The sequence below is a fragment of the Panthera tigris genome, chromosome A3 (assembly GCF_018350195.1).
Source record: "Panthera tigris isolate Pti1 chromosome A3, P.tigris_Pti1_mat1.1, whole genome shotgun sequence".
Lineage (NCBI taxonomy): Eukaryota > Metazoa > Chordata > Mammalia > Carnivora > Felidae > Panthera > Panthera tigris.
In genome coordinates, this window is record NC_056662.1 from 27,130,137 (window position 1) to 27,145,033 (window position 14,897).

General features: G+C 42.3%; 1 long non-coding RNA gene across 1 annotated transcript in view; it reads right to left on the reverse strand.

Annotated features, from left to right (window-relative positions):
* Nucleotides 1–12,897: 12,897 nt before the first annotated feature.
* The window catches only part of LOC122236981, a 47,202-nt gene continuing 45,202 nt past the window's right edge, over nt 12,898–14,897 (reverse strand). The window contains exon 4 of the long non-coding RNA XR_006215175.1: nt 12,898–13,074. This is a non-coding gene — a long non-coding RNA (uncharacterized LOC122236981). The remainder of the gene's footprint in view (nt 13,075–14,897) is intronic.

Here is a 14,897-nt window from a genome sequence, read left to right on the forward strand (position 1 = left end):
GTTGAGAAGTTGCTACAACGCTGATTTTTCTGGGTTTATGTAAAGAATGTTCACTTGGGTCTTCTAAAGCTTTTTTACTCTGAAAGAAGAGTGATTCTTTTGGCCATATCTGATCCAAAGAGTAAGTGCTCATGAAAAACAAAATCATAAACTTACTCTGCCTAGCAAGTCCACCTCTAGGAACTTATTTAGAAATTTTTTGTCCAGTAAGTAAAAGCATATGTACAAAAAGTCAGCTGCAATTTTGTTTGTCTTATCAAAGATCTGGTTGGGAATGCAAGCTGGTGCAGCCACTCTGGAAAACAGTATGCAGGTTCCTCAAAAAACTAAAAATAGAACTACCCTACAACCCAGCAATTGCACTACTAGGCATTTATCCACGGGATACAGGTGTGCTGTTTCAAAGGGACACATGCACCCCAATGTTTATAGCAGCACTATCAACAACAGCCAAAGTATGGAAAGAGCCCAAATGTCCATCAATAGATGAATGGATAAAGAAGATGTGGTATATATATATACACAATGGAGTATTACTTGGCGATCAAAAAGAATGAAATCTTGCCATTTACAATGACGTGGATGGAACTGTAGGGTATTATGCTAAGTGAAATTAGTCAGTCAGAGAAAGGCAAAAATCATATGACTTCACTCATATGAGGACTTTAAGAGACAAAACAGATGAACATAAGGGAAGGGAAACAAAAATAATATAAAAACAGGGAGGGGGACAAAACAGAAGAGACTCATAAATCTGGAGAACAAACTGAGGGTTATGGGAGGGGTTATGGGAGGGGGGATGGGCTAAATGGGTAAGGGGCACTAAGGAATCTACTCCTGAAATCATTGTGGCACTATATGCTAACTAATTTGGATGTAAATTTAAAAAATATAAAAAATAAAACAAGATTAAAAAAAAGATCTGGAAAGATCACATTTTACCCTGAATAGGGATTAGATGCACAAATTATGATCTATCTACACGATGGAACAGTATGTAACTTCTAGAAGCAATGAGGCTAATTTTTATGTGGCAACAAGGAAGATGTCTACCATATATTGAATAAAAACATTTTAGAGAAACACATAGTTACTTTTTGGTTAAAAAAAAGAGCTGTAAGAACACACATACTTATATGCATTTATACGTGTATAGAAAAAAGGTTTTAAACATCAGACAGATGAAGGAAATTTTACCTTGTCTAAAAATTATTCGGGCCTTCATAAACAGTAGTTTCAGAGCTCTGGTCACTTGTTTATAAAATCTCATCATAAATCATTAACAAAATCAGACTTCTATAGTTGGAAAGCAGCGGAAAGGACTGTGCTCTTTTCCACGTGACTGCTCTGCAGATATATTCATTCCAGACTATGAAAGGATTTCTTATGGAGAGGTATTAGAACTTAGTGTCTAAGAAAGGCTTCAGGACTCATGATCTGGTAGGGATTGGAGACACAGCTGAAGTCAGGCAGCTGCTCAGTTGGGTCCTTGGGACATTGATACAAAGTACCAAGGACAATTTGGGATGTTGAAATTACACGTGAGTATGAGAAGGACTTTTTGGAAGATATCCTGCCCATGGCTCTAGGGATCCTGACCAGATACACATTCCCAGTATGGGGTATCAGGTCTGTCCTGGGAGTACATTCTAATAAGGTCAAGCAGATTTCAGACACCCCTGAAAACCTTGTCTGAATGGATGGACAGAAAGATGACAAACCTTCCATGGGAAGTTCCCCACCCTAGCTCTCTTCCTTTTTCCTTGGTTCTGGTTACCTGGCAGCATCTGGAACAGGATCAAAAATACAATAAGGGTCAGGAGCGAGAATTTCATGGTCTTTAGGAAGAATGTGGCAGATCTAGGAGTCCAGAAAATTCTGCAGTGGGGCTCTGGACTCAGGTTTTTATTTGCCTCCATGGGGCGGGGTTCAGGAGGTGTGTCATAGGCGATGAAACAGAAAGAAGTACGAAGGAGCGATGATCAATTGATTGATTATTCACTACCCAGAACCTTGTTCTGAGGGGAGGCAGAAGAAAAGAAGAGCAGGTAAACAAATGATGGCAATATATAAAAGGGAAACCCACACACTAGAGTCTTCCTTGCCCCCCACCCCACCCCACTCATGGGAGTGTTGCCAAGGCTCTGCTCACAGTGCCTCCCCTCTACCTTGTTTCCATAACACTGCACTGGTACCAACCGAAAACTCTCTCTCCTTGTACTATGTTTCCAGGGAGAGGGGCTTAAATTAAGAGGGACTCAGAAAGGAATAGTTTAATGGAGCGAATAAACACGTTTGTATACAATGGGTAACATCCTGGAGACTCTTATAATCAGGATCTTTGGAACCAAGCAGGTCAGACTTCCTTATTTTATAGATGGAGCAGTGAGGTCAAGAGAGGACGAGTCACTAGCAGGCAGGAGAGTTGGGGAGAGGACTCTTAAAACCGGTTCTGAAATCATCAGACATGCCTTGTTTCCAGGGCAGATGAAGCGCAGCGAGGATACTTCCGAGATGGGCACCTGGGAAACAGCCCAGTGACTTCTGTGAAGACCTCAACACACAGAGCTGACTCCAGACCCAGCTGACACACAGATACAGCTCAGTCTTGTCTCTCTTAGGTTTCATTTTTGCCTTGTATCAGCTCTTGCGGGAATGAGTTGTATAACCTTATGTCCACATACCTGCTTGGACATAGAAGTATTAATAAATCTTCAGAGGAAGCACCTGATGTTCTCCATCTGAATGTTTGTGTGGGGGGTATTTCTTCTGGTCGTTTGGGAGGAGGCCATGGTTTATTTCTAGTTTTAATGGACTATGGTCAAAAACTGGGGCCTGCTGTTCTTTAATTTGGGGAATGTTGTAATGGTTTCTTTCTGCCAATGAACCAGGGTCTTTGGGATGATCTGGGACAATGTCCCCTATTAAATTAAGCTTGTCTACTCTTAATCAAATTCAAATATTCTTACTTAATTTCTATTTACATGAACTATGAAACACTCAGATAATTGTATTAAAATCCCTCTAGTGTAACGAAGCACTTAATAAAATTATTCTTATATTAGATTTTATACTACGAATGAATTTTGTTGCTTTATTTTATGGGGCATCTGTCTTTATTATGACTGTCACAACTTCTCTGTAGATTGTGAAATTTACTTTATTTATTTATTTATTTATTTATTTATTTATTTATATTTTAGAGAGAGAGAGAGAGAGCACAAGTAGGGGAGGAAGCAGAGGGACACAGAGAGAGAATCTCAACCGGGCTCCATGCTTAGCTTAGAGCCCAACGTGGGGCTCAATCCTATAACCCTGGGATCATGACCTCTGCTAAAATCAAGAGTAGGACGCTGGGGCGCCTGGGTGGCGCAGTCGGTTAAGCGTCCAACTTCAGCCAGGTCACGATCTCACGGTCCGCGAGTTTGAGCCCTGAGTCGGGCTCTGGGCTGATGGCTCAGAGCCTGGAGCTTGCTTCTGATTCTGTGTCTCCCTCTCTCTCTGCCCCTCCCCCGTTCATGCTGTGTCTCTCTCTGTCTCAAAAATAAATAAACGTTAAAAAAAAAAAAAGAGTAGGACGCTCAACTGAGCCACACAGGTGCCCCTTATTTATTTATTTAGTTGGTTCAGGTACAGTGTTATATTAGTTTCAGGTGTACAATATAGTGATTCAATAATTCCATACATGGGGCACCTGTGTGGCTCAGTCAGTTAAGCGTCCAACTTCAGCTCAGGTCATGATCTCACACTTCGTGGGTTCAAGCCCCGCCTCGGGCTCTGTGCTGACAGCTCAGAGCTTGGAGCCTACCTCGGTTTCTGTGTCTCCCTCGCTCTCTGCCCCTCCCCCGCTCGTGCTCTGTCTGTCTGTCTGTCTGTCTCTCTCTCTCAAAAATAAATAAACATAAAAAAAATAATTGCATACATTCCTCAACAGTCATGGTGGTAAGATTGTGAAATTCACTTTTACACAATAATTTACTTTTGTCTGGTCCTTGAATTCCACTTTGACTTTCATATTCCAGCTGTGCATCTGCTTTAGCATTTGCAGTTATTTTAATAGTCTATAAAGATTATTATACTGGGGCACACGGGTGGCTCAGTCAGCTAAGCGTCTGACTCTTGATCTCACCTCATTTCTTGACCTCAGGGCCGTGACTTCAAGCCCCACATTGGGCTCCACGCGGGGCATGGAGCCTATTTAAAAAAAAAAAAAAAAATTGTGCTGCACTTCCAACTTCCAGAATTGCAGATGAGAAGAATTCCAGAAATGAAGATGAGATGGTTTGATTCTTTTTCCTTTTGTCTTTTCCGTGGAAGTTTCTGACATGTATGACCTTCCTATCCTGAAAATATATATTTCTTTCTGTTTTGTTTTACCAGTTTATGTCTAGATGTGTGCTTTCTCTCATGGATAATGTGTGGAACTTGGTGAATACGGTCAGTACTAAATACTCAACAGTTTTCTTCAGTTTTCAGAAATTTCCTTCTATTATGTCTCTAATTATAACTTCCATATGTTTCCCTCTTAATTCTCGAGCTCATTCTTTGGGTAGGTAACATGGAAGTGTTCTTTAAAATACTTGTCCCTACTGGAGCGTGTAGCGAAAGCCTTCCCATGAAATCATGAACAAAGTGCAAGAAGCGTTCCTCCTGCTAACCATTTTAATTTTCTTGTATTTTGCTTTGCACTGTGTAGTATCTCTTCCATTTTGTCACGTAGATCACCAGTTCAGTTCGTCTTGTGACCATCCTTTGTTTACCTCCATTCATACATTATTAAATCTTTAATTATTTTATTTCTTTCCTCACTATGTCAAGCTAATTCTCCAGGCCTTCTGCCATACCTCCCAATCAATTCATGATGGTAAAAATATATGTGGGTGCTGTGGCCCCTGCAAACACCTTGTGTACCACCTGGGGCCTTCCAGGCTCTTCCTTTAATACAGTCTTAAACTGAGCATATTGCTTTGAGATCTAGAAGGTACTTTTTTGTGCTCCATTTTTATTTTCTTGATAGTCTTCTTTATGTGAGACAATAAAAATTTTATCTGGTTCTTCTATTAGTTGAACTTCCAAGAAAATGAGTAGGAGTAAATTGCTTTTGTCTGCACAGCGTGTCTCTTGGGGGAAGTGGCTCCCTCGGTGAACCTGCTAATCATAGGACCATAACCCTGTAACTGCTGGGAGGACACAAGAGCTGTAATGTGTGAATGGATTTTCTGTGTGGAATTAGGATCTCAAGCAGAGAAAACATGGAGACTGGAGGTCCCATGTCCTCATGCTAGAGGGGCTGGGATGAAAAACTGTGGCCCTCCCAGCTTTGAGGAGGGAGATGTGCTCTCTCTCACCTCATATGATATGGAATTACTCAAATATAAGTCAGTTCAGATTTGGGGCATCAAAAACAGGTGAATGACCACCATTACCCTTGATGTAATAAGTGTCAGAGCCAGATTCAGACCCAAGTCTGTCTGACATCAGAGTTTTTGGTCTTTATCACTATGATATACTTACTGTGAAACATTCATGCTTTTGCAAAGAGAATGTCCTCTGTGCTGTTCAGAAACTGTTTAGTTTGATGTAGTTTCACTTATTTATTTTTATTTTTATTGCCTGTACCTTTGGTGTCAATTCCAAAAAAATCATTGCCAACACCAATGTCAAAGAGCTTTTCCCTGTTTTCTTCTAGGAGTTTTATGTTTTCAGATTTTACATTTAAGTCTTAATCCATTTCAGGTTATTTTTTGTGAATGGTGTAAGACAGGGGTCTAGTTCCATTCTTTTGGATGTGAATGTCCAATTTCCCAGCACAATTTATTGAAGAGTCTGTCTTTTCACCACTGACTATTCCTGGCTCTCTGTCAACTATTAGTTGACTGTATATATGTGGGTTTGTTTCTGGGCTCTTAATTCTGTTCCATTGGTCTATGTGTCTGTATCATACTATTTTAATTATTAGTTTGAATTCAGGAAATGTGATGCCTCTAGGCTTATTCTTCTTTCTGAAGATTGGTTTGGTGGTTTGGGGTCTTTTGTGGTGCCATATGGATTTTAGAATTGTTTTTGTACCTTTGAAAAAACTGCCATTGGAATTTTGATAGGAATTGCATTCATTCCATACATGGCTTTAGGTAGTATGGATATCTTAACAATATTAATTATTTTAATCCAATATCATGGGATATCCTTTGATTTACTTGTGTCTTCTACAATTTCTTTCATCAGTGTCTTATAATTTTCAGATTGAGATCTTTCACTTCCTTCGTTAAATCAGCCACTCTATGGCTTTGGTTTGGAGAATTTAATCCATTTACATTTAAAGTAATTATTGATAGATAAGGATTTAACAGCACTATCTTATTACTTTCTAGCTATTTTGTAGTTCTCTTGTTCCTTTTTTCATCTTTTGCTGTCTTTGTGGATTGATCATTTTCTTTAGTGGTATACTTTGACTCCCTTCCCTATGTCTTTCATGCATCTACTGTAGGTTTTTGCTTCACGGTTACCATTAGGCTTACATAAAACATCTTATAGAAATAACAGTCTATTTTAAGCTGAAAAAAACTTAACTTTGATAGATACAAAAACCATACCCTTTTACTACATCCTCATTTTTTGTTTTCGATGTTACAATTTATGCTTTTTTATATTTTGTCTTCATTAACAAATTACTGTAGCTATAGCTAATTTAATACTTTATATGAGAGTTAAGTGATCAACACACCACCATATTCAGTATTAGAGTATTCTTAATTTGATTAAGAATATTATCTTTATCAGTGTGCTGCATATTTTCATGTTTTCATGTTACTAATTAGCTTTCATTCTAGTTTGAAAAATTCCTTTCAGCATTTCTTGTAAGAAAGGTCTAATGGTGATGAACTGCCTTAGCTTTTGTTTGTTTGGGAAAGTCTTGATCTCTTTTTCATTTCTGAAGGACTATTTTGCTAGGTAGAGCATTCTTGGTTGGCAGAGTTTTTTCTTCTAACATTTTGAATATATCATCCCAGTCTCTCCTAGCCTGCAAGGTTTGAGTGAGGAATTCTTTTTATCTTGCAACTTTTAGAGGTCTTAAAAGTTTTAGGACTATGTGCCTTCTCTGAATCTCTCAAAGCCAAGCCAAGTGCTAAGTACCTCCCATTTATTCCCCCTAGTACAGTTCCTTAAAGTATTCCGGGTTATGTGCCTTCACCCAATCCAGCAGAGTTGAGCCAGCCACCTGAGTGTGCTTGTGCATGCCATCTATGGGGGAATACATGTGATGCTGGCTACAGCAGGGAAGGGGTATGTGGAGTGCAAGTGATGTGTCACATGAGCTTCATGGGCAGACCTCTTGGTAGAGCCCATTAGGTTGTTAGTAGAATCCATGGCTCTTTGCTGGATTCACACCCCAGTTGCTGTGAGCCCCCAGAGCCCCCCTTTTTTTGCTCCTCGTTGCCACCAGACTAACCAGTCATGCTCAGAGTTCTGGGTGGGGCAAGAAAGAAGTGGGCCTCTCGGGTAGTGTCCTGCACAATGGGAGAAGCCAGGCACTCACTATGCTCTCACTTTCCTCATGGGAGAAACCGCAGGCTGAGGTGATCTCTTTTGGGCACTGAGCTGTGCAGTCTTGGGAGAGGGGTGATGCAGGTAATTTGAAACCATTCTTCTCACCCTTTTCACTGTATCCATTCTAATAGTTTTGCTTCACTGGGGTTCTGGGATTTCTGTCCTAGATTCTTGGGCTCCCACAAAGATACTCAGACCATGGGTGATGGTCAAAATCAGTGTTTCTTCAAAAATAAACTCAAAATGGATGAAAGACCTAAATGTGTGACAGGAAACCATCAAAACCCTAGAGGAGAAAGCAGGCAACAACCTCTTTGACCTCAGCTACAGAAATTTCTTGCTGAACACGTCTCCAAAGGCAAGGGAATTAAGCAAAAATGAACTATTGGGACCTCATCAAGATAAAAAGCTTCTGCACTGCAAAGGAAACAATCAACAAAACTAAAAGGCAACTGGTGGAATGGGAAAAGATATTTGCAAATGACATATTGGATAAAGGGTTAGTATATAAGATCTATAAAGGGGCACCTGGGTGGCTCAGTTGGTTGAGCCTCTGACTTTGCCTCAGGTCACGATCTCACAGTTCATGAGTTCGAGCCCCGCATCGGGCTCTGTGCTGATAGCTCAGAGCCCGGAGCCTGCTTCAGATTCTGTGTCTCCCTCTCTCTCTGCCCCTCCCCTGTTCATGCTCTGTCTCTGTCTCAAAAATAAGTAAACATTAAAAAAAAAAAAAGTCTCTTGTGGTTTGTTTCCCTCTCTTTTTTTTTCCCCCCTCGCTTCCCATATGTTCATCTGTTTTGTTTCTTAAATGCCACATATGAGTGAAATCATATGGTATATTTCTTTCTCTGATTGACTTATTTCACTTAGCACAACACATTCTAGCTCCATCCACATCGTGGCAAATGGCAAGATTTCTTTCTTTTTGATGGCTGAGTAATATTTTGTTGTAGTATTATGCTAAGTGAAATAAGTCAATCAGAGAAAGACAGCATTTCCCAAATGATTTTTTAAAGTTTGCATACTCTTATTTACACACTATGTCCTGGGGGGTTCCGGAAGATGGCGGCGTAGGAGGACGCAGGGCTCACAGCGCGTCCGGCCAATCACTTAGATCCCACCTACACCTGCCTAAAGAACCCAGAAAACCGCCAGAGGATTAGCAGAAGGGAGTCTCAGGAGTCAAGCGCAGACTAGAGGCCCACGGAAGAGGGTAGGAAGGGCGGCGAGGCGGTGCGCGCTCCACGGACTGGCGGGAGGGAGCCGGGGCGGAGGGGCGGCTCGCCGGCCAAGCAGAGCCCCCGAGTCGGGCTGGCAAAAGCGGAGGGGCCGGACAGACTGTGTTCCGACAGCAAGCGCGACTTAGCGTCTGGGAGGTCATAAGTTAACAGCTCTGCTCGGAAAGCGGGAAGGCTGGAGGACAAAGGGAGGGAGAGCTGCTGAGCCCCCGGACGGCAGAGCTCAGCTTGGCGGGGAACAAAGGCGCCAGCGCCATCTCCCCCGCCCATCCCCCAGCCAAAATCCCAAAGGGAACCAGTTCCTGCCAGGGAACTTGCTCGCTCCGCGCAAACACCCAACTCTGTGCTTCTGCGGAGCCAAACCTCCGGCAGCGGATCTGACTCCCTCCCGCTGCCACAGGGCTCCTCCTGAAGTGGATCACCTAAGGAGAAGCGAGCTAAGCCTGCCCCTCCAGCCCCCGTGCACCTTGCCTACCCACCCCAGCTAATACGCCAGACCCCCAGCAACACAAGCCTGGCAGTGTGCAAGTAGCCCAGACGGGACACGCCACCCCACAGTGAATCCCGCCCCTAGGAGAGGGGAAGAGAAGGCACACACCAGTCTGACTGTGGCCCCAGCAGTGGGCTGGGGGCAGACATCGGGTCGGACTGCGGCCCCGCCCACTAACTCCAGTTATACACCACAGCACAGGGGAAGTGCACTGCAGGTCCTCACCACGCCAGGGACTCTCCAAAATGACCAAACGGAAGAATTCCCCTCAGAAGAATCTCCAGGAAATAACAACAGCTAATGAACTGATCAAAAAGGATTTAAATAATATAACAGAAAGTGAATTTAGAATAATAGTCATAAAATTAATCGCTGGGCTTGAAAACAGTATACAGGACAGCAGAGAATCTCTTGCCATAAAGATCGAGGGACTAAGGAACAGTCACGAGGAGTTGAAAAACGCTTTAAACGAAATGCAAAACAAAATGGAAACCACAATGGCTCGGCTTGAAGAGGCAGAGGAGAGAATAGGTGAACTAGAAGATAAAGTTATGGAGAAAGAGGAAGCTGAAAGAAAGAGAGATAAAAAAATCCAGGAGTATGAGGGGAAAATTAGAGAACTAAGTGATACACTAAAAAAAAATAATATACGCATAATTGGTATCCCAGAGGAGGAAGAGAGAGGGAAAGGTGCTGAAGGGGTACTTGAACAAATTATAGCTGAGAACTTCCCTGAACTGGGGAAGGAAAAAGGCATTGAAATCCAAGAGGCACAGAGAACTCCCTTCAGACGTAACTTGAATCGATCTTCTGCACGACGTATCATAGTGAAACTGGCAAAATACAAGGATAAAGAGAAAATTCTGAAAGCAGCAAGGGATAAACGTGCCCTCACATATAAAGGGAGACCTATAAGACTCGTGACTGATCTCTCCTTTGAAACTTGGCAGGCCAGAAAGGCTTGGCACGATATCTACAGTGTGCTAAACAGAAAAAAATATGCAGCCGAGAATCCTTTATCCAGCAAGTCTGTCATTTAGAATAGAAGGAGAGATAAAGGTCTTCCCAAACATACACACTATGTCCTGAAAAATTTTATAGGTTTGGATAATGGGTCACATCCACTGTTACAGTGTCATACAGAATAGTTTCACCACCCTAAAACAATATCTCTCAGTCTATGAGAATAAAAAAACAAGCCACAGATGAAGAAATATTTGCAAATCACATATCTGACAAAGGACCTGTATCCAGAATACATAAGTTCAACAATGAAAAATTCAATTTAAAAAATAAACAAGAGACTGGGTGGCTCAGTCTCTTAAGCGTCTGACTCTTGGTGTCAGCTCAGGTCATGATCTCACAGTTCATGGGTTCGAGCCCCACATCAGGCTGACAGCATGGAGTCTGCTTGGGATTCTCTCTCTCCCTCTCTCTCTATGCCTCCCCTGCTTGCTCTCTCTCTCTCAAAATAAATAAATAACCTTTAAAAATTAAAACATCATAAAAAATAAACAAGATTCAGACACTTTACCAAAGTTGTAAGGGTGGCAAATAAGCATGTGAAAAGATGTTGAGCGTCATCAGTCATTAGGGAAATGCAAATTAAAACCGTAACAGGATACCTCTATACACCTAGTACAGTCACTAAAATCAAAAATATTGGCAACACCATTGTTTTTCATTTCCAAACTTTCCATTTTTTTAAACAGGTTTCATTTCTCTGCGAGAACTTTTGTCTTTCCATTTATTTCAAAACTGTTTACCTTTAATTCATGAGGCATGGTTATAATATCTACTTTGAAGTATTTACCTGAGAATTTTAATATCTAGGTAATTTAGGATTGCCATCTGTTGATTGTCCTTTCCCTTGAGAATAGGTCACATTTCCCCAGCTCTTTGGACACGGGTAATTTTGGATCATATTTCAGGCATTTGAATATTATGCTGTGAGATTCTGAGTTCTATTAAAAGTCCCCGGAGCATGTTGATCTTCTTTTGTTTTTGACAAGCAATCAACTTCAGATTCAGGTTGCTCGTTCTGCCTTACTTTCTGTGGGTAGTGGCTTCGGATCCATTTTCAAAGACTTTGCTGTCCTGTTTTGCATCTGTCTGGCCCATGCACCTTTCATGGGTTAATCTGGGAACTGGGTGGTTTTTTTTTTTTTTAATACTGTAAGTCAACACAAAAGCACGTGTCATTCTGCGTTGGGCCTTTAACACGCATGTGCAGCTTGCGGGTAAAGCCTAGCACTTATGCCAATTCATACATAGTAGTTGGTTACCCTCTTGTCCAACTCTCCTCTACGCTACTTCCCTTTACGTTATCTGGATCCCAAGGTCCTTCTTGAGTCTTCTGGCTAGAAAGATAGGTGTTTGTTGGAGTTTTAGGTATCTATACTACCGCACAGTTGCTGGAGTCCAGCCCCAGCAGGTCCAGGGGTTCCCGAAAGATGAACGGCGGCGTTGGCGACGATAACAAATGGATACAGACGACAGCAGCGTGTTAGACTGGCCGCTTTATTGTGGCAAACGCGGCATTATATTTGTTAGCAATTTCCTTGTAGCGTGCGTCATCTATGTTTCTCAGCTTTACCTAATTCTAAAAATGTTCCTTTGTGTAATCACCCATTAAGGAACCTCATGGTTATTTCTTTGTCACCTTCCCTCCTGCCTTTTGCTTATTGATTAATTTCTTCATACTACTTCCATTATGTACCTACGTTTACTTATAGCTTATAAAGCATTTGCTTTGCTATTTTCATGAAAGGTCATCTAGCTCTCAACACCTCAAGTGGAACGTTTACGGGGACATGACTTCTTAATTGTTCCTTTGAACCATTTGCGGTACAAGGAACAAAAGTATTCGCTTTGGTCTGGGGTGCCGGGAGGGAGCCAAGCGGGCCCTGGGAACCCACGCCTTATGCGCTCCCAGAGAGACAATGTATACCTAGGAGCTAATGAACCATTCTGTACCTTAACCCACCAGGTCCAATTATCATCCGGAATGCCTCCTGGGGGCCAAGTGGGCCTAGGGGTTGGAGTAACTTGTATCCATGGATACATTCCTTTGTTGCCGGAGTGGGGACTTCGAACCCATTTGTCCGCCTCCTTGGCTGGGAAATATATGGGGCTATCCTTCCTTTAGGTAGGGGACAGGCAGGCGGGGGTGGCACCGGCTGGATATAATGTTTCTTTTTTGTACTGGGGGTCATCCCCAGAAAATACCCCCAAGTTTGCCCCCATGGGTTTATTTTGAGTCATCAATGCCAGTTGGACCTTGGGGATGGCCATGATGAGTCACAGGAGGGATATCAGTAGCTTCCCATTCGGAGGGTCGCTGTGCGTTGCCCTTCTGCCAACCACCTGGGCTGTGCCATCAGGAAGGCTGGATGGATCGGCTCCCGGCACACAGTTATATGCCACTTAGATCACCTTGGGGGCAAAACAGTGAGGGGAAAATATAATGGAGATCTCTTTTATACATATTGGACCATAAAATATCCCTTTCCATGTCTTTTGTTTGTTTGCACAGAAAGTTGAGTTTTTAAAATCAGAATTTTGCACCTTTGTTACCATGGATGCCCTGTAGGTCCACAACTGGGCCTGTCCTTGGAGCTGGGCAGGGAGGGAAAAAGACAAAACCGTGGAGATCTCCGATCCATACACACACATTCTTTGGTTCACAGGGGACCCATTTTCTTCCTGCTTCTCTGATCAGGAAGTTAGCTTCCCCCAAAGGTTTTGCTTCTGGCACCTGCTGTCCAATTCTGCACTGAGGCTCCCTTTAGGTCAAAGCTGAGAGATAAAAGAAGAAAAAATCCTTGAGCAAATCACCCTCGTGTGTCATCCCTTAGATTTTAATTCCCATCTCCAATCGGCCTATTTTTAACTCTTTCCTCAGGTAGCTGCTTCTTGCATTTTGTCCAGAGTTGTAAGTTTTAATCAGTGGAAACAGGTTCTAGTGGACTTATTTCAACTTGATTAGCACACGAAGCCTCTATATCCTTCTCTGATGTTCAAATTGTCACAACTTTGGCCAGTGGGTACCCTTCCCGCGGATTCCTGTGTCCTTCTGTTTTGACCTCATTAATTTTTTTTTTCAACGTTTTTTATTTATTTTTGGGACAGAGAGAGACAGAGCATGAACGGGGGAGGGGCAGAGAGAGAGGGAGACACAGAATCGGAAACAGGCTCCAGGCTCCGAGCCATCAGCCCAGAGCCTGACGCGGGGCTCGAACTCACGGACCGCGAGATCGTGACCTGGCTGAAGTCGGACGCTTAACCAACTGCGCCACCCAGGCGACCTCATTAATTTTTGAAAGCTTCCTTCATAATCCCTAAAATGACAACTCTGTTTTATTAATGACATAGATGCTACGGGATTTTTCTTTGTTAGAGAGGAAAGAGATTACTGGCATTTCCTTATTTTCTACATGAATAGAGGAAATAAAATGATTTGCTGTTTCTTATTTCAACAAAATTTTGAGAGACTTTAATCATTTGAATTAATAACAATGCCAGGTGATAGATTGGCTAACCCCAGCAGAGAATTCGAAGCTGAGACTATGAGCTGCCAAAGGAAAGGTAAAGATTTATTTCTGCTTGAGTCTTAAAAACACTTCTAAACAACCATTTCCCCAAGAACATATAGGCATTGGGAAATTAAAAAAAACAGACGTTGTATTTGTTGCCAATTGTGGACTTATGGCTTTTGCCCCATGTATGTTCATGGAATATAGGTATATTCATGGGATATAGGTATATATAGGTATATTCATGGGATTTATTTGAGAAGCCATCAGCAATGATCTCAGAGGAGGAAACCTTGTTTCTGTCCTCCTGCAATGGATTTTGAGTGTTGATTAGTGTAGAATTTTATCTGCTTCCAGGCAAATAGGCTTACTTATTTTGTGACAATGCTTCTCTACTGCTTGTGAACAAGGACTGGAGTACCGGTGATCCCAGAAACAAAAACCTGAATTTGGAACATTCCTTGTCGTCAGTATCAGGGAACTGCTGCCCCCTGGTGGGCAAGCTTTGACTCACAGGAGGCTCAAAGCCACTCGGTAAGCGTGTTTTCTGAAGAGAGACTTAGTTTTCTTCTTTTCCTTGAAAAATAAGGGTTGCTCCACAAAAGTCCAGCTTGACCAAGAATCTGTAGTGTCTTCTGTAGTTTGCGAGACTTTTTCTTAAGGGTGAGACCATGTGCACTGAGAGGCCGGGAGTGGAAGATCCAAGAGGGTTCTGTGATCCCAGAGTCTCTGTCTGTCTTTACGACGCTCTGTGATGCCACCAAATACCGTATGGTTGCAGAGGCCACGCATCTTTGAATGTTGTAGAATGATATGACTGAGAAAAAAAAGTTTCCTTGAAAAGGTATCACTACATGGAACAGGTGAGGCGGAGGCTATGTACGGAGGTTATTGGAAAGGGTGTAAAGGTTTTATTAATGCCCCGGGGGGGGGGATTAAAAATCACCCCCAAATTCTTAATGCCTTAAATCTTCCAGAATTTCAAGAAAAAATCTTCAGCCTAGGAGAAAGAGCCAAGCACTTGAGGGCTGAACCATCAATTAAACTTTGTAACGTGCAGAATATGTTAAAGAAGTTAAAGAAGTC